This window comes from Panthera uncia, chromosome D1 (assembly GCF_023721935.1).
Source record: "Panthera uncia isolate 11264 chromosome D1, Puncia_PCG_1.0, whole genome shotgun sequence".
Taxonomy (NCBI): domain Eukaryota; kingdom Metazoa; phylum Chordata; class Mammalia; order Carnivora; family Felidae; genus Panthera; species Panthera uncia.
The window spans coordinates 84868312-84889236 of NC_064808.1; the positions used below are offsets into that span (position 1 = coordinate 84868312).

The following is a 20925-nucleotide window of genomic DNA, read 5'->3' on the forward strand; positions in this document are numbered from 1 at the left end:
TCAAAAACTGCAGTCAACTATATGCTAACTAATTTGGATATAAATTTTTAAAAATAAAAAATTAAATTAAAAAAATAAAAAAAAATTTAAATAAATAAAAATAAGAAGTAATTATAAAGGAAAAAACTGTAGTCACATCCTTATCTCATTATAATACATGCTTACGTAAGTGCCTTATATTTGTATAACTGGGAGTGTGTTCCCTGAGCTTCCAAGTTCTGCTCTGCTCCTCCCCTAGCTAAACAAAGGAGGAGTTGAAATAGTTTTAAGTACCCCCTTAATGGGCCACCCAATGTGGTCCCTTCCTTATCGATAACCTTAATATGTTTGTGCAAATATAACACACCTGATAGCACCTGACACCAAGTAGGAGTTGAAAAAATGATAGTGCATCAATTCCAATAAGAAGCACACTGAAAGCAAATGTCCCCTTGCCTGTAGGGAGAGTGACTCATTGTAGAAGTCTTGCAGATCTCATTACTTCTTCACCAGCTGTAACATCCTTTTTATTTATTCCCTACTAAACCAGAGGTAGGCAAACATTTTCTGTAAAGGGCAAGAAAATATTTTAGGCTTTACACGCCACTTACAACTTTGTCCTATCTTCTTTTTGCTTTTTTTAAATAATGCTTTAAAAATGTAAAAAACATTCTTAGCTCTGGGCTGTTAAACAGGGTTGCTGCAAGTTGGGTTTGACCCAGGTGCTATAGTTTGCCTACTGCTTGTGTAAACCAATGACTACATAAATCTAAACATTAATCAGCCTCACCTGGGTATTGGGGTGTGGGACTCTGTTTGCGTCCTAACCCAAACCCACTCCGTCAGAATCTTTGAGGTAAATTCTTAAGCTCTCTGGTGATTATGATGGAACCAGTCTGGAAGACCTTCTCTGACACACATTTGTTCCTCTCTATCCTCTGTTCCTTCTCCATTTTCCATGGATGTTTCTTTTACCTGCTTTAATGTTATTGTTGAGCAACATCCATCACGCTCTATCCTCCATCTCTCCTATTCCTATCTGCTCATAAATTAATCATGTGCACCTTACTGTTTTAACAATCCTTTCTAATAATACTTCACAATGTTATTTATAGCCCTTTCTCTAAGAAACTTGCTGGCAGGACAGTGTTCTTCCAAAGTGCTGCCTTCACCCCAACTTGGCTGATGCCATAATTCCTCCCCAACCCAATCTTTTCAGCTAAGCATGGACCAGCTTCTGCCCCAGCCATGGCCACCTTTGGGCTGAATGGTAAAGCAGTTATCAGATCTCTAAACCAGACTTAAACTTTGCTTTAGGAGGATGAATATCTAGTTCTTCAGAAGTTTTCCATGATTACACTTCTCGGTTTCTGGTTCCTTGGGTTCATGGTGCATAACAGGCAACTTAACTACAAGAGCCAAAGTTCAACCTGTGGAATCCTAGAAAAGGGTTTGTGCACAGCATGTGGCAAAAGAAAAGCCAAAAATAAAGGCAACCAGGAATGAAAGCCAAATTTGGGGGGTGTGGGGAGGTTATGAAGTCAGCACAGGATTTTGAAACAATTGGCAATCAGTACTAGATACAAACTGGATCAAAATGATTCTGAGATCACCTGGGCACAACCCAAATCTTAGTATAGGTGCAAGTGGATTGGGGATTTTTGTGGAACTACTGCTGTCAGTATTAGAATTTTTCACTGGAACATAATATACCAGTCAACTCAATAGTCTTTATTCCCAGAACTTTGTCAACAGAAAGAAGCCTTCATCAAAAGAGTCCAAAAGCCAATTCTATCTTAATCTATTCTTGACTCAGACAGAATGGGAAAGAAGCCAAGGGTAAAATATTGGGTGGGGGTTTGTGGAAGACAGGCATGGACAGCGGGCACATATAAAATAGCCAAGCACATTTGAGAGAAGATATGCATCTCTGAATAAAATAATCTAGAAAATAAGGACTGGGCTGTTGATCTGGGTCTCCCAGGATCTTCCAGAAGACTTAAATAGAAGTTAAATAATCTCCCTTTACCTCTTTTGTGTATAAGAATTTCAGTCTGGGGGCACCTGGATGGCTCAGTCAGTTAAGCGTCCAACTTGAGCTCAGGTCTCACAGTTCCTGAGTTCGAGCCCCATGTCAGGCTCTGTGCTAACAACAGCTCAGAGCCTGGAGTCCCCTTCAGATTCTGTATCTCCCTCTCTCTTTCCCCCTCCCCTGCTCATGCTCTGTCTCTCTGTCTCTCAAAAATAAATAAATGTTAAAAACAATTTTTAATAAAAAAAGAATGTCAGTGTGTTGGGAGTTGTGATATAATCTGTTTTTTACTTGAGTGAGAGGGTATTAAAGAAGAGGTAAAGAGGTGGGGAATATTGGGGAAAATGAGTGGAAAGTTTCAGAAGCAATATAAAGTTTTTAAAGCACTGAACAAATGCAAAACAACAACACTCCCAGAAGATAACATAGGAAAATATCTAGGGAGCTTGGATTTAGAATTTTAGATACAGCATCAAAGGCATAATCAATGAAAAAATAATTGATAAGTTGAACGTCATTACAATTAAAAACTTCTCCTTATGAAAGACACTGTCAAGAGAATGAGAAAACAAGGCACAGACTAGGAGAAAATCTTTGCAAAAGACATGTCTGATAAACGGCTGTTATCCAAAATATAAAATGAACTCTTAAAATTTAACAGTAAGAAAATGAACAACCTGATTTAAAAATGGGCAAAAGACCTGAACAGACACCTAATCAAGGAAGATATGCAAATGGAAAATAAGTATAGCATTAGGGAACCAAAATTTACAACAATGAGACACCACTACATATCCATTAAAATGACCAAAATCCAAAATACAGACAATACCCAATGCTGGAAAGGATGTGGAACAACAGGAACTCTCACTCATTGCTGGTGAGAATGCAAAATGGTACAGCTGCTTTGGAAGATAGTTTGGCAATTTCTTCTTTTTTTTCTTTCAGTTATACTGAGATATAATTGGCTTATACAACACTGTATAAGATTAGATGTACAGCATAACATGACTTACATATATTGTAAAATGATCACCACAATAAAGGTAGTTAACATTAATCATCACATACAGATACATCCTTATGATGAGAATCTACTCTCTTAGCAACTTTCAAATACACGATATAGCAATGTTAACTATAATTTTATGCTGTGTATTACATTCCCAGTATTTGCTTATCTTATAACTGGATGTTTGTATATTTTGCCAACTTCATCTAATTTTCCCACTCCCACCCCTGGCAGTTTCTTACAAAACTAAACATACTCTTAATATACCTATGGTCCAGCAATTATGTTTTTTGGTACTTACCTAAAGGAGTTGAAAACTTATGTCCACACAAAACATGCACACTGATATTTATAGACAACTTATTCATAATTGCCAAAACTTGGAAGCAATTGAAATGTCCTTCAGTAGGTGAGTGGGTAAATAAACCACGGTACGTCCAAACAAAGGAATATTATTCAGCACTAAAAAGAAATGAAGCATAAAGCCATGAAAACACACGAATGAAACAAATTCATATTACTAAGCAAAAAGAAAGCCAATCTGAAAAGGCTACATATTATGATTCCAACTATCTGGCATTCTGGAAAAAGGCAAAATTACAGAGACAATAAAAAGATCAGTGGCTTCTAGGGGGTAGGAGAGTATGAGGGAGGGAAGGAGGGATGAAATCATTCAGAGGATTTTTAAGGTAATGAAACTATTCTGTATGGTAGTATGATGGTGAATCCACATCATTTGTCAAAATTCATAGAATGTACAACACCAAGAATAAACCCTAATGTAAACTATGGATTTTGGATGATAATGATGTGTCAGTATAAGCTCATTGATTGTAACACATGCACCACTCTGATGCAAGATATTGATAATAGTGGAGGCTGTGTGCAGGTAGGACCAAGGGGTATATAGGGAAATCTCTGTACATTCTTTTCAATTGTGCTGTGAACCTCACACCGCTCTGAAAAATAAAGTCTGTTTACAGGGCATAGACAAGCTTACAATAACACTGAAGTAAAACTGGATTGGATTTTTTTGAATTCAGAATGAGTTGAGGTCCCAACACAATGATAGATTCAGGCTGGATAACATAAAATACCAGCTAAAGCCATGCCATAATAGATACTCTGTAACTATTTGTAGACTGAATGAGTAACTTATCCTGAACCTCACTTATGTCACCCTTATCTGGACCTAAGGCATGGTTGGCAACCATCATTCAGCATTCAAGATGAGACACTGAGGAAACTGAGGCCCAGGCTCATTTTCAGGCTTCCATTGTTCAACAACTTGTCCAGAGCCACTCAACTCAAGCTATGCACACATCTGACAAGGGCTAAAACCTTGAGTGATCTTTACTCCTTCTATTTCTGTCATTACCCACATCAAACCCATTAGCAAATGTTGTCAACTCCATCTTCCAAAAGATCCAGAATCCAATCATTTCTCTTATGTCAGCCACTACCACCCTGATCCCAGCCACCACCATTCCTACCTCAACTATTGCAATAGCCCCTATGGCCTTGCAACTTCCACCCTTGCCACTCAGTCTACTCTCCACACAAGAGCTCTCCATCTTGCCCAGAATAGAAGCCAACATGTATACTTACTCTGGATGTAGGATCCTATTTTGGCCAGGCTCTGGTTTCCTCTCTGACCCCATCTGCCCCTCCAGAGTCTACTCCAACCCTCCAGCCTCCTTGCTATCCCACACACACGTACACTAGACAACTTTCTCCTCAGGACCTTACTGTTCCCTATACCTGGAACACTCCTCCCCCAGAGATCCCTGCCATTGAGCATACCTCTGCTCTAATGTCTCATACTAAGGGCCTAGAATAGGGCATGTCACATAGTAAGTTTTTGATAAATATTAGAAGGAAGGAAGAGAGGGAGAGAGAAAGGGAAGGAGGAGGGAAAGAATGAATGAACAAAGGAATGAAAGACCTAGCATTTGCTCACCACTCTACAAGGCTATGAATAATATAAAAGAAAAATAAAGCACTCTCCTTGTTCCTAAGAATCTCACAGTCTTGTGAGAAATGACAAAATATACTAAAACAAACTGAGTGAATAATAGAAGCACTTCGCTGTGCTGAATAGAATCAAAAGCTAAATATATTTGAACACAGACAAGTGTTATGGGAACCAGAAAAGAAAGAGAACTACATGGAAACTAGATATAGCTGTAAAGACCCAGCTGTGTGTATTTCTCTAGTCCTACAGAGAATGTCCCTCCATAAAGAGTCAAGACACACTATATCATGTTCTCTGAATTGGCTCTGCGGAAATTTGCCCAAATCTTTCTGAAACGCACATTACCCATAGTTTCAGGGGTGTCCAATGACCTAAAAATCCCTGAGCTCCTTGTCATTATTTCCATTTCTTCCATTGACCTATAAATCCAATCTCCCCAGTTTCCCTTCCCCCAACCCTCTCTCTTTCTAGAGCAGGGAGAGGAAGGGCACAAAGTCACTCATGTGTTTCTTTGACTCCATTACTGATATTTTACTTGTCTTTTTGAACTGTCTCTCCCACTCAATCTCAACAACCCTTCTTTACTCATCTATTCACTTAGTTTTAATCTTTTCTTTATCTCCACCAGTGTCCACTCCATCTTATTTTCCCTTCCTTACTTCTGGATTTTCCTACACAGAGTCTTGCATTTATAGCTCACCTCATTGCCCCATTTTTAATAACTGGGAAGCGTCCCCGCCAAAAGCTCTTTGTTACAAGAAAAAAAAAAAGGTACATTCCATCATCTGCCTGCATCATCCACACAAGGTGAAGGAAGCACCTACTAAATCATTCTTCCACATTCTCATGTGGCCAAACGAATAGAGGTGGCCAGCTCAACACTATCTGCTGTCTTGCTCTCTGCCCCACTGCATTTCCTGTTCTCCAAGCCCTCCTACTCATCAGCCTATAAACTGAAGTGAGATTTTTAATTTGGTGCTACTTTTCTGGGGAAAAGGTGACTGGAGATGCCTAATGGAATGGCACATGTGAAGGGAATGTTCTCCTGACACCCAAAAATTGTATGGACCTGGAGCTGGAGTTACATGCAGCAGGCAGACAATGCATCTCACCCATACTCAAACTGAATGGGGGGGGATCTACCTCCTCAGGAGGGAATCGACCATTTCTGCCCCCATGAGTCAGTGATGGGGAGGTCTCACATCTGTCCTCAACAAACTAAATGTGCCAATGGGTGCCACTAGTACAGAAGGAGTCAGAAAAGAAGGCATCAATCAATCCACCATATAGGACAGAAGATAAAGGGTAAAATGCAAGCTGATTAAATCAGGAAAAGTCAAAACACACGAAACCCCCATAGCTTTAGCTTGTCTATGAGGCTCTCTTTGGTAAAAGTAATGCACTTGTTGGAGAAGCAGCTGGTTTTCATTACAGCCAAAGGAGTTTAAAAATAAATACATCCCCCCCGTCTTATGCCCACCCCCAATTCACTACACATTCAATTCTAACAGAATGGACACCCGGACTTAAAAGTCAAACTGTTTGAAACCCATACCATGGAGAATTGTTGCTGTCCTTATTGCTCAGATGGTTTATTCCTTTGGAGGTCACTAACCAAAACAATGACAGCTTTCATGTCAAATTCCAGGAAATAAAAGATAGACAATTATGAGAGATTTTTTTCCCCAAATACAAACAAACGAATTAGTGCTGAGGGGCTGAAGGGAAGCGGAACAAATAAGACCAGAGGACTTCCACCAGCTTGCCTACCCCACCGCACAGCCCTTGGGAGTATTCTCCAATCTGAGTTCAGGAGTAGTCTGGGTTTGGGGACAGACTTGTAACAAAGAAGCAGGCCCACCCAGGAGATACGGGAGCCTGCCATTAGCATTATATACTGGCACAGGGCCAAGAACTGTCTCCCTCCTCCCAACTATGGAAAAGAAGGGAAATGGCCAACCCACCATTGCCAACGAGTCTCCCCACAGCCAAGAATGGTTTTTGTGCAGGAATAATGCCTGGCACTGTGCCTCCAGAACCTTAGACTGGTAACTACATTTTTAAATCATTAATTTTTCAAACCTGCTCACCATTACCATATTAGATCATCTCAGAGCATTGCCTGATATGTTCAATGCACAGTAAATATTTGTCATTAGAATTAATTAAGCTGAAGAGGCCCTGGGCCAGAATCATTATACCACCAGTCTTTTAGCTTCCTACAGAGAAAAAGTTTATTCTTAAATCACAGTCTTTACCCCCACTGCCAACCAAACACTGAATAAGTCATATATAAGTTGTTAGATGGCTATGCCAAAAAGCAGATGATTCAGGGCAAAAGACCCAACCACCCAAACATGGAGATGGGGTTTGAAACAGCATCTTCTGAAAGTTAGCACATTTCCAGTAGCCTCTTGTACAGGTGTGACTCCTGACAACCTGAGGTGTTCAAAGACTCCCCTAGAGCAAAAATCAACAATTAGATTAGCCATAAAGTCTCTTTAGGTGGTTTTCATTAAGAAAATCTTATAGTTGGATTTAAAAACTTTTAATTTCATTACTCGTCCCCACCCGGAACTAAATGCTTTCTTCAACCTCTGCCTTATATAATCTTACCATTTTCTTGTGACTTTCCGCCCCATGCCTTATCCCAGGTCATTCAGCAAATCCCAATTTCCACATACAAATAGGACAAAGGAGGCCAGCTAACCTGGGTGGCCCCAGCAATTCACGGGGTGGAATGATGCCATTGCCTACCTGCAATGTAGGTAGTGTACTGTGTTGGGGTCATTGGAGGAGCCAGAGCAGGAGTCAGTACTAAGACAGCAGATCACTGGACCCCTTGTTAGAAAATGAACTTGGACAGCATGGTTACCTGAAGTCTTTCCATGTTATGTATAAACCAAGACAAGTTTCCTTGGGATTTGTTGGAGCTACCACTAGTTGGGTACCTGGAGTTACGTTCAGCTTGGCTTCTTTGTCTTTCATTTGGGGCTCTCACTCCTTTCACAATGAGCTTCATCATGGACCATCCCCAGCCATCTGATAATCATAATTGGCCTGGCCTACCTGCCACCTGTGCTTGTCAAGGGGCTAAAGTTATGCTGCTTCATTAGAGATGTAACTTTGCAGTCTCTCCAACATACTTGATGTATGTGGTCTCCTTACAGTTGTTCTGCCTTAGCTAAATGCATAGAAGATACCTGTGGGCAAATGAGATGTTATCTCATCTGCAAAGATTCCACTTACACATAACTTTTAGGTGCATATCTGTTGTCTAGGGTAGTAGTTTCCATTCTGTGCCCCTGAAATCCTAAACTTGCATGAAAATATCTTGGAAGACCAAGAAGGCCAAGCTGGTAGGGCTGGGCCCTCCACTTATTCTTCAATACGATTCTTTCTGGTTTTATCTATTTTGTCTATTTTATTTCTATAACATATATTTTATAATATATAACATAAATATTGTAAATGATAATATATACATCTGTATGTATAATCAGAAGATTTTATGTAGAAAAATCCATCGCTGAATAAAAAGCTTGAAAAGCATGATTTAAGCAAAATAAAATCTCCTTTATCAGTGACTACAGTTTCTAAAGCTCTATCAGCCTTTTTTGATGTGAATAGCCAAACACATAGGAGATTCTCTGATTGAAGCAGGCCAAAGACTCCCACTTAGAATCATACCCCCCACTCCTTATTCAATTCTCATTCTCTCTCTCTCTCTTTTCTTTTTCCTTGGAGAATAGTTTTGAAATTATTGAACTAGATGATCTGTGTGACTCCTCCACATTCAATGATCAAAAGATTCCTATATTCCAATAAATTTAGGTGGAATGGATGAAAAGAATGATGGTTTTGTGTCTGAGGATCTAGAGTCTAAAAGATTCTTGATTATATTTCAAACCATCACCCAAGAAAGGAATATTTAGGCAAGCGAGATATTAGGATACCTTAAAATCAGATTTAATTGCATAATTGCATAGATGAGCTCTAAGTTGGGTTTTCTGACTTTCTGGTTTTGTTTTCCTTGTGGCCACCCAGCTCCTCAGAGGTCAAGCAAGATCTTTCAGTTTAGGATTGCAACATGCCAGCTATTGTAGCAGAGGAGTAATGATGATGAAAATAGACCACCACAGTTATCTTTAAGCTCTTCCTTCACCAGTTTGTCATTCCAAACTCTGTTACTTTCAATACCCAAAGAAAATCACTTGTCCCCAACCAAGAAGAAATTTTATCAGCAGCTTTAGCATTGTTATTCAACATTTGAACCTTTTCTCTTGACACTATGTCACCACCATCTACATTTTTAAGATATAAAAATAAAGATTATCCAGGGGCACCTGGGTGGCTGACTGTTAAGCTTGATTTCAGCTCAGGTCATGATCACACGGTTCATGAGTTCTAGCCCTGGGTCCGGCTCTGCACTGACAGTGCAGAGCCTCCTTGGGATTCTCTCTCTCTCCGCCCCCCTCACACTCTGTCTCACAATAAATAACCTTTTTTAAAAAATGAAGATGGTTCCATGCCATGGTCATTTACAGTGACAACACTATTCTCCCACCCTGCCAAAAAAAAAAAAAGCACTTTTAATAAATACTTCACATGGTTCCCTCCCCCACCAAGGATTATGTAAAGCATTTCCACTTGTCTTGATAAATATTCAAATATTTGGGCTTTGTTTTGCATGTGTGTGTGTGTGTTTTAATTGAAGTAATGGGCACATTGCAAGTAAGTAGAGCTCTTCATTGAAGACATTTTCTTCCTTTTTTCTTTATTGTCTGGCTCATTTTATTCATTTCTTAAGTAGAGGAAGGTTGGTGCACCTGGATGGCTCAGTCGGTTGAGCGTCCGACTTTGGCTCAGATCATGATCTCGTGATTCCTGAGTTCGAGCCCTGCATCTGGCTCTGTGCTGACAGCTCAGAGCCTGGAGCCTGCTTCAGATTCTGTGTCTCCCTCTCTCTCTGCCCCTCCCCCGCTTGCACTCTGTCTCTCTCCCCCTCTTAAAAATAAATAAACATAGAAAAAATAAAAATTAAAAATAGAGGAAGGTACATGGAATATATCCAAGGAGTTTCCAATTTGCCAAAGCTCAAGATACAAAATCAGTAGGCATGGAACTGTTCTAAATGAAACAGACTGGGTAAAAGGGGCTTCCCAGAGCACTATTTGAGGACCTCACCCAATGTCAATGTTCTTTAAGGATTCCTTCAATTATAGAACTCTATGATCCAACTCAGGATTTAAAAACTGGGTAAGAGGGGCGCCTGGGTGGCTCAGTCAGTTGAGCATCTGGCTTCAGCTCAGGTCAGGATCTTGTGGTTCATGAGTTCAAGCCCCAGGTCAGGCTCTGTGCTGACAGCTAAGAGCCTGGAGCCTGCTTTGGATTCTGTGTCTCCCTCTCTCTGCCCCTCCCTGATTCATGTTCTCTGCCTCTCACTCTCTCTCTCAAAAATAAACATTAAAAAAAATTGGGGGATGGGAGCACCTAGGTGGCTCAGTGGTTGAGTGTCCGACTTCAGCTCAGGTCATGATCTCACGGTCCGTGGGTTCGAGCCCCACATCGGGCTCTGTGCTGACAGCTCGGAGCCTGGAGCCTGCTTCAGATTCTGCATCTCCCTCTTTCTCTGCCCCTCCCCTGATCAAGTTCTGTCTCTCTCTGTCTCAAAAATAAATAAACATTAAAAAAAAATTTTTTTAATGGGTAAGAAAAAGAAGTGTTCAAAGAATCAAACAAGGAATCAAAAAGCCATACTCATCACTTTAACTCATTTGTTAAAGCAACCATGCAATTTATTTTTTCTCCCCATATATCAGTATTCTGTATCTGCAAAATGGAGAAAGTGAGGATCCAAATGGCTAATGATGTTGGCGAAATGTGTTCCTTTCTCTTAATGGTTTTGTTACACCTCTCACAAAGTTACCACCCCCACCCCTAATACCAAAACATATGGGCAGAGTTAGACACACCATAAGAGGAGGGTAAAGCAGACATCAGTAGAGGCAGGGTGAGTTGGGGTCAAAAGACAGGATGGGACAGGAAGCAGAAATCACAGAATTTGATAGGCAGGAGTAATGGGATGGCTCCAACTGGTTTTCCCAAGCCTCATCTGTGCCAATTTGATTGGACACAGTTAAAAGGGGGGAAAGAAAATGAAAAAAAAAAAAAGATAAAGATAAAGAACAGCTTTTCCAAATGGGTGGGCAAGTATCTGGTCCCCTGGCAGGGGAGGAGGACAACAGCCCAAAGGCATGTTTTCTAACCAGCTGAGCCCCCTCTCCTCCTGTGGCAGCTCCTTCCCACGGAGCTCAATTGTGCTTTCTTCACCTTGAACCCATTTGAGGAATTTTTTTTTGAGGGGGGGTTGGCAAATTATTACATAAAAAGAGCCAAAGAAGAGAAAAAAAAATAAAATCATCTCTTTAGCATAAAAAATTATCCCTTTAATTTAGCCAGACAAAGAATTTTCAAACTCTATCCAGCCATAAAATCAATTCTCATGCCACCCACATTTCACATGCCTCCCCAATTCTTGTTACAGCTATTCCACTCCCTTAGCTTATCTCACCCACCCTCCCTCTCCCTTTCCTCCACCCCTGCATTCACCATCCCCCAGCCTCAAACCCAGGCATCTGTCTGAAGCAAATGTGAGGACCCAACAAACACTGCCTCTCACACATATTCACATGTGTATATACCCACAAATACAGCTACCTCTATCCCTCACTAAGTCTCAAACAAAGATATCAGCCATGATACTCAGCTTGCCCCCCATCCTTCTCCAGTGAAAATACTCAAGGCACAGCTCCCATTTAGAGGGTAGCTGCAGCAGATAGTTACTGTGCCTGGTAAAGAACCAAATTAGAGCTAATTAGACCCAAAGTAGGTAATCAAAGAGCTATGACAAATGACCCTGAGTGTGTAGGTAAAAGGTAAACTGCACATATTCATTTATCTCTTACAAATCCTCTAAGGGGTTTAGGTGACATCCATTTCATTCTCTCTTAACCCTGGAATGAGCTGTGAGTCTGCATATAATGCTCCATTCACATACACTTCTATAGTCTCCTTTATCCTCCTGCCTAAGCCTTTTTCTCTGGAAGAGCAAGTGCCAGAAGATAAGCTTCTGAAACAAGTCAGATTCTGAAAGCAGCATTCCCACCAGCCCTGGAGAGCTTTCACACAGATCAGTGTCCTGGAAGGGGCCTGTTCAGTCTACAGAAGGAAATGTGATAATGAAGGAATGTGGCTTTGAGTCACTGTCCCCCCGGGAAGGGGAGAGAGGAAGAGAAAGGAGGAAAAGCAGAGTTAAAGGTCATGAAGAATTACTAGTTGATAATGCCATCTGCCTGTGACATTGAAGTTACAAAGTTACACATGGTAATAGGGCTTTAAGCTCTGGGCACTGTGTAACCTACCAAGTCTTGGGCTGAAACTTAAATTATAGTTCTGGTCTTCAAGTGACCAGAAAATTCTCCCATAATGCCAATACCCTAGTGATTCAACAACCATAGCCTCCCCAAATTCTACTCCTCCCGTTGGAATCACCTTGAGAGTGTGATCGTTAAAATGGGAAGGAGGGTGTTACCCTTCCTCTCTTAATCCCTATCAGGCAAGTTTGATTCCATAAAGTCCTGGAAGTAAGAGTCTTAACTCTGACTTCTGGAGAAATTTGGGACACTCAATAAATTATTTCCTTGCATTTGGAACAGCCATAGTTTCTGCTGCTGAAAAGTCCACTGGGTTTTCTTAAGACCTCCATGGTCATGCAGACTTCAGCAAGGTGCCTAGACCTAATGAAGAGATAACATGAACAGGAAGAATATTTGGTGGGCAGCAGAAAGACATGGGTAATAAACTATGTGTTGGCTTCATTCTAACATACCACATCTTTAGCCATCCACATGAAAACTTTTTCTGGAGAGCTCATAAGATGTAACTCCTTAGGGAAAGAGTTATACACCTCTTTTTCCTTCTTCTTTCATTCTCCAGTGTCAGGACTAGGAAGTAACAAACAAAGTCAGGGAGCAAGAAAGAGAAGGAAGCAAAGCAAAAGTTCTGTACTGACCCCTCCCTGTATCATCCTAGTACTCTAACAAATCACAAGCTGGCCCTTTCAAACAAGATGAACTTTCCCAGCCCATATTATGGCTAGAGCCAAATTTTCTCATTATAGTAAATCTGGACAAATGTCATTGGAATTTCAAAGAGGCTCAAAACTCACATCTCCATGCAGATTCCTCAACCATCCCCTCTGATTCTAGTGGGTAAATCCATAGACAGATAGGTTCCAAGAAAACCCAAATTAGATAATCAGGGAGAAGAAAGAAAGAAAGAAAGAAAGAAAGAAAGAAAGAAAGAAAGAAGAAAGAAAGAAGAAAGAAAGAAAGAAAGAAAGAAAGAAAGAAAGAGGAAGGAAGGAAGGAAGGAAGGAAGGAGAGAGGGAGGAGAAAGGGAGAACAGAAGGAGAGGAGGAAGAAGAAAAAATAAGGAAAGAAGAAAAAGGGTAAAAGAGAGGAGGGAGGGAGGGAGAAAAGGAGGGAAGAAAGGGGGGAAAAGGAAGAAACAATGGCTCTTAGTTTTTTAACTTGGGTCTAACCAATGAGAGTATGATTTGTGCCACTTATCAAAGGAGAAAAAAGCTGAAAAAATCAGAGAGACTAAGTGGTCCTGTACCTCTTGCTCACCTCTGATGAGCTCACTATAAGACAAGAAGAGGTTGTTGGCAGAAATCCCTCAGAAGAAGAAGGAATCCTATTTATTGTTAAGCAATTGCATCCCTTTTCAAAAACTCAAAGAAAAATGATATCTGATTTTTCAGGGAAGGAATTGGGAGAGACCAATCAAGAATTCAACAGATGATGCCTCCAAGTATGACCAAGAAATCTCCTTAGTTCCTCAGGGCTCAGAATTACTGTGAAGCCAGAGGAGAACAGCCTTGGAGAGCAAATGCTTTTGAGAACCAGACCTGGAAGGCTAAAGAACATGGTAGATACTTGTTTTGTGGGGCCACTCAGAATCCAAACACTCCCAAACTAGGGGAAGAAATGCTGAGTTAGGTGGAAGATAGGCCTCCTTTTTATGGTAGCCAAAGGGAATACATAGTTCCTCTTCCCCCTTCCCTGGCAGCTAGAGAAAGGGTATGTGATCTAAGTGTAGGCAATCAGAAGCTTCCACACAGAATTTAACTCTGAGTTAAAAGCCAAGAATCAGTTAGAGATTACTGGGAGGCCATTCTCATGATGGCAAGTTTCTAGGAGCAGTAGTGTCCAAAAGTATGACATCAGAAGCAGCCACCTAAGCCCATTGCTCCCATGGGAGTTGGCAGAGTCTTGCCTTTCTTGATATGTGCCCCAAACTGGTTCACTAGTTTTCCCAAAGATTTCAAGAGCTACCATATTACTTAGCCATAAAGAAGGATGAGATATTGCCATTGGCAACAACATGGGTGGACCTAGAGGGCGCTATGCTAAATGAAATAAGTCAGAAAGGGAAAGACAAATACTATATGATTTCACTTATATGTGGAATCTAAAAAAAAACAAAACAAAACAAATGAATGAACAAACAAACAAAAAGCAGAATCAGACCTATAAATACAGAGAACAAGCTGGTGGTCACCAGGAGGGAGGGGTGTGGGAAGATGGACAAAATGGGTGATAAAGGGGAGTGGGAGATAGAAACTTTCAGTTATAGAATGAATAAGTCATAGGAATTAAAGACACAGCATTAGGAATATAGTCAATGGTGACAGATGGTAACTATACTTGTAGTGAGCACAACATAACACATAGACTTGAATCGCTATGTTGGACACCTGAAACTAATGTCACATCGTGTGTCATATACTCAAACTAAAAAAAAAAAAAATAGCTACCAAATATACTTAAAATAAATTTATTTTATGCCTAAGTTAATCAAATTGACTTCTTTTATTTACAACCAAGAACCCTCACTAATACTGAATTATAACAGAAAATGTATCAGAAACTACTCTCCTATTGGTTTTGAAGTGTCAAGTGTCCTTTTCTCTGGTGATGTACACCATCTCCTCTCTGGGCAGTGAGCAGGTAACTGAGAAAACTGTTGCATTTGTATTGGTCTCACACACAACGTGGGACTCTGCTCCTAACACACAACTCAACATTCTGCCCTCTGGGAGAGGACATGCTGACACTCAGCCCATGCTCACTGCATACTCATGGGTAATCTTGTTTCATGTAGTGTTCTCCTTTCTTACTCCCTTTATTCCAATGCTGTTTCCAACAAATATATACCTGGGAGATGTAAGTGTTCTATAACCCACAGGGAAGTATCTGAGAAAGGGAGTAGGTCTCAAAGACTTCCTACCAGTTTCCACCATGGTCATCTGGCCAAGGCCTCTCCACTCCAATCCATTTTCTGTGCCCCATGCATAAATCTGTTGCTTCTGCCCTCAAGGCCCTGTTCAAGAGAGAAATTTCACTCTGCCAATAGAATTTTCTCTTTTTCTCTAAAGTCCTGTTCAAGATCTCCCTCCTCCATGGGATATGGTTCCAGAAATCAACACCTGTTGATTCTCTCAATGCATAGTTCTCTGAATGCATCATGGTGCATTCTTACTCTCCTTCACCAGGAATTCCTAACATGCTCTCCATGGCCCCATACCCAAAAATCTCCACTATCCTGATTAGTTTCTACTTCTTTAAAATTTAGCTCAGGTACCACCAACTCCAAGAAGTACTTGCTGACCCCTGCAGTGTCTATTAGAGGCTTTTCTTCACTCTCCAAATACCCCATGCATACTTCCATTATTGCACTTTTACTGCATGTGTTGTACCCTATTTATGTGTGTCTACCCAGGCAGATCATGAGCTCTTTGGCAGCTGGCACTTTGTCTTACTTATCTCCTTATACCAATACTTGCTATAGTACTTGGCACATAGTAAGTGTTCAATAAATGTTTGTTGAACAAGTGAGTGAGTGAGTGAGTGAGTGAATACTGGGATCCAGCCCCAGATCTGAACTTACTCTGCCCCTGATGGCTCATCTGTCAAAAGAGGAAATGGAGAATGTTCACAAAGTTCACTTCCAGCCCTAAGCTCTTGGGAGCCATTTAAGTTGTCCCTCATGAATCCCATGGAACAACAGTAATAGTCATAGCTAATATTTACTGCATAGGTCAGCAAGGCAGCCACCCTTCCCAGCACTACATAGGGTTATCTCATTCAAACCTAGCCAATGCTTCTTGGCATGTTTGGGAGGGGGGAGCTGTACAGTAATGAAGTGCCCAGCATCGTAGGTGACTAAGTGAGGTCTGGATTCACATATGGATCAAGTTGAAAAGGAGACAGCCAAGTAAAGGGAAAAGACTGGGGCCAAGCAACTGGATGTGGTTTTCCTGCCAGAAGAGACTTAGACAATAAGCCAGGAGAGAAATGGGAAGGGAGGTCACAGTTGTTGAATGCTCCCCTGTGAATCCTCATGAAACCCCATGAGTAAGACATTGTTACTCTCCACTGAGAGGAAAACTAAGGCCCAGAGAAGTGAAAGAATCCATCAGGGTCCTGTAAAACACAAGCAGAGTCCAAAACCCAAGTCTGTTTGATTGCCAAGCCGGGCTCATTCTCTGTCCCAGGATGGTAAAATTCTGACTGTAGGGAATGGTCCCCAGAGCAAACCCTCAAAGCTCTGTTCTAGAGGTTCCTTTCAGAATATTCTCCTAAAGGAAGCAATTAAAATCACACAACCAGTCACAGCACAGCTGGCAGTTTCCAAGGGGACTTCTAATGTTATCTAGGCTAAAGTACCAAGGTAGATTATCATACAAAGAAAAAAACTTACATTTAGAATCTAAGAATGTGGATGCCAAGTTCCCATGAACTCTTTGCTGGCTGGTGATGTGGGGACTTTTGATACTGTAAAGCATTAAACAAATATTAGATACGGTCATTATGGATGCCCTGAGAATCTTGGCCTTAATGTACAATCAGATACAATTGGAGCCTGGATGCCGGTCCCTTCAAACACACAAACAGCCTTCAAAAAGGGCAGCACATCTCAGCTAAGCCTGACACAACCTCTCCAAGACTTCCTACTCTGTTTATTTGTCCTAAGCATCTGTTTGGTTAGAGAAACACAGCAAAAACCAGGAGATTGACATCCCTCTGCCTGCAAACCTCTCCTTTAGTTGGACAGATGGGCCAGAGAGCAGGGCTCACAGGAGTGGGGATGCTAAACAAGACACAGATGGCCAGCTGACCCAGGCAGGCAGCTCCACGTGCCGGGGGTTGAGCAATGTCATAGACAGCTCCTTCAACGCCCCCTCACCATCACTGTGCTGACCCCTTTGGCAAAGAGCTGATGGCTGGGATGGGCATGACAGCTGGGAAATAAACCACTTCCAATCTCCCCCCCACCCTCCCCTTCTCACACTGGCTAGATTCAGCATTGTTGTCATCAGAAGTGCCTGGAGCCTAGACTACAGTCAGCCGATAGGAACCCTGCATGTGTTTGGGGGGCCATGACACTGCCATCTATCATGTGGAGTAAGAGGGCTTGGGCTAGGTAGTTGGGCTAGATGTGCTCTGGCCTCCTGTACCTGGCCTGGATGGGCCTGAAATGAGGTGCCTTGCTCTCACTTACTTCAACACCCTGGGAAGTTTGGATTCCTCACTTGGAATACCTTCCACTCTGCACTCTCCACCCCCAACACAGACGCAGCACAATCTCAGAACAGTACTCTTGCCAAGACAACTTGTTCTCTGGGAAGTCTCTCTGACTCCCTGGGGCAGAGTTAAATATTCTCATTTCTATTCTCCTGTTGCACCCTATATGGACCTGTACTGAAAAGCTGAATGGTGGGGTAATTAAGAGATAGACCTTAGGGGAAGACTGCCTGGGTTCAAGTCCAGCTATGTCACTGACAACATGGAGTTGTTGCAGGGATTACTGAGTTAGTAGGGGTGAAGGGCAAAGGCAAAGTACCTGTATGTGTATCTATACTATGTACATCTATATCCAAATACACTATATCAATAGTGTATATATATACTACATGGTATACTATACAATATGTATGGATATATATACGCACATAATAGCATGTATGTTATTAGTACTATATTATACATCAATACATATACAATATACTATTTATATTTTTCCAGATAAATAATAGCATCATCTGTTTATCTGTCTGAATCCTTCACTAGACTGTGCTCTCTTTAAGAGCAGGGATCATGACTTCTATTTTACCCATCCCTTAAGCCAGGGTTTGGAACAGAGTAGGTACTCAAAACCAACTGATGAATGAACAAAAAAAAATACTCTGTCACCCATCCCAACATACATACTATCAGCTGAGGCAGAAAAGTCCAACTCACCACCCACCCCTCCAGCATCTTTTTAATTTCCCAGCAGAGTCTCAAGTGGAACGTTCCAGTGGAGGCCTGGCTTTAATTTTAAGAGATAAAGAGAGCCAAGTGCTGGAGAAATGTGTTATCCCAGTTTTCAAGCCCTTCTTTCCTTAATCCCCCAAGACTCCCACTCCTGCCTGCCCTCCTCAACCCCTCCCAGGCTACACCCTGTGCTGTCCTGTCCTCCACCCCTGGGCGGCCCTCCTTTCTCACACAGTCTGTGACACCACTGCCCGCCCCCAGGGATACAGAGGAAACCAGCTACCTCAGAGGCTAGGCAGGCTGGTACCATTCCCGCAGCCATCATCCATAGCCTTCAACACCAACCATCTCTGCTGGAAGCAACCCAAATGCCTCCAACACTGAGAGTGACATCCAAACCAGAGTCTCCCATGGCCTGAGAAGCTAGAAAGACCACACACAGCAAGACATGCACACCCCCACCATGGAGCCTCACTCCCCACCCAGGCCTCACACAGACACCCACCTCACACACTGTGCTACACACAAAAGCCCCTCCCGGGGGTATCCTGCAGCCTCCACCCCTAGATGAAAACAACACTATTGAATACACAGCTCACTTAACACTGTCACTTCCTGAGTCTTCAGAACCTTCTGTCTATCTGACATCATGATCAAATGCCTTGTGGTAGGGCAGAAAAGGGAGCAGAACTTTAAGCAAAACTATCACCTTCTTCTGTTGCATAACCTCATAGAAAGGCATGAAACTTAAATGGACACTGAATGTCACATCCTACCCATGTTAGGCATGTGCTAGGAGTGAAAAAGACACTAGTGTCCCTTGTTTTTTCGGTAAGAAGAATGAGGCTCACGATACCAGTAATTTGACAGTGTACTCGGTGAAGCTTCTGTGGTCTCTCCTCCCACCCTTGGGTTCCCCCAGAGCAGCTCCACCTTGGTTTGTTTTATATACGAACTTCTAAGTGAACTTTTAGTTTGAAGACAGAATGTTATAGCAAAAAAACTTACGTTTCTGCAATTCCCATATCTCTACTTCTGTTGCATATCCAAATGTAGGGGTTCAACCTAGATGAAGTGTTAGCCACACCTCTTCCCCTCCTCTTCAGCCTTCTCTGTGCACACACACACACACACACACACACAAAATGCCACCCCTCCCAAGCCAATGCTTATTTGTTTTTGGCTAAGAAAGAACTACTTGTAGATACGAGGCTTAAATGGCAAAGGTCAGGGTGGCCATGAATCTTTGCTCTGGGACCAATACTTCCTCTGGGAAGCATGCTTATATTTCCAGCATCAGACTCCTAACTCAGCTGCAATGCAGCCTTCTGCAGCCTCCTCCCACCCTGAGGTCACTTCTTTTTTTGAATTTCTGCAAGCCTAGAGCTCCAGGTTGGGAAATGAGGTTGGAGGGTAGAACAGATGCAATCTTGAGGATATTGTTGGGAAATAGAAGAATCTGTGAAGTAAACACTCCACTCTTCTCAAGTTTGTGTTCCCACAAAAGCTCAGTGCTAGGGAGGAGGATGCATCTGACTTTCTGTAAGTTGTCATCAGATACCACTGTATGCATGACCCAGCATTTGTACTAGGAGGGGATAAAAAAGAAAGACTTCTGTCTACAAGGACCCAACCATCTCACTAGAGGCATAAGACCATGTCTGCACTTAGGAAGGCAAACATCACCCCAAAGCTGTGTGTAATCAATGCCAAGGGGAAGAAGGAACTCAAGAGGATAGGCAGAGAACTCAGGAAGTCTCCATAGAGAGATGGGACCCCATTAGGGTCTTAAGCACTCTGGTCAGGGAAAAGGGTGGATGGAAAGCTTTTCAGAGGATAAAGAGTAACCTAGGGAACACCAGAGTGGAAATGAGCAGGAAGCGCTTAGTGGATGCTGAGTAGAACAGCAGAGCTACATTTGGAGCAAGCTGAGAAGAAATGCCAGCGTCAAGAGTGGCTACTGTGTGATTATTTATGTCAGGTATATGGCTGAATGATTTATATAAATAATGTCTCACTATTCCTAATCATCCTGGGAGGTAAGTAGTGTGGTCCCAGTTTTCTAAAGAAGGAGGGTGAGCTCAGAGAACTTAAGTCACTTGCCCAAGGCCCCATCCCCTCCTCCTTCCCTCAAACAAAGCCTGAGCTTTCTCTTCTTGAATCAACATGTTATTTGGGCCCAATCTTCATAGTTTCTACAACAGCTAGAGGAATGTCTTCTACTTGATATGGAAAGCTTATGAGGTTTGATGCTAAAGTTCATCTTAATTGTTTCCCCATGGCACCTATCACCTTTAACAAAGCTAGTGATTTCTTCATTCATTCCATTCACTGTAGTGAATATGGTAAGCTGGTGACCTGAAGGAAATAGATGTTGAAAGTCTTGAATTTCAATTAACAGCTGACTTAATCAAGCCACAGCTCTCCAAGAAAGTGTCAGGTAGAGCTATGTCTGACTCAATACAGCTCTGTGAGCTGAAACTGAATTAAGTAAATGGCCTTGAGCTGCAAGGAGGAGATGGTAAACAATCATATATGAGGC

General features: G+C 41.9%; 1 long non-coding RNA gene across 1 annotated transcript in view; it reads right to left on the reverse strand.

Moving 5' to 3' along the window:
- Positions 1–3504, reverse strand: part of LOC125938853 (uncharacterized) — a 28975-nt gene extending 25471 nt beyond the window's left edge. The window contains exon 1 of the long non-coding RNA XR_007462837.1: positions 3325–3504. This is a non-coding gene — a long non-coding RNA (uncharacterized LOC125938853). The remainder of the gene's footprint in view (positions 1–3324) is intronic.
- Between the last annotated feature and the right edge of the window lie 17421 nt (positions 3505–20925).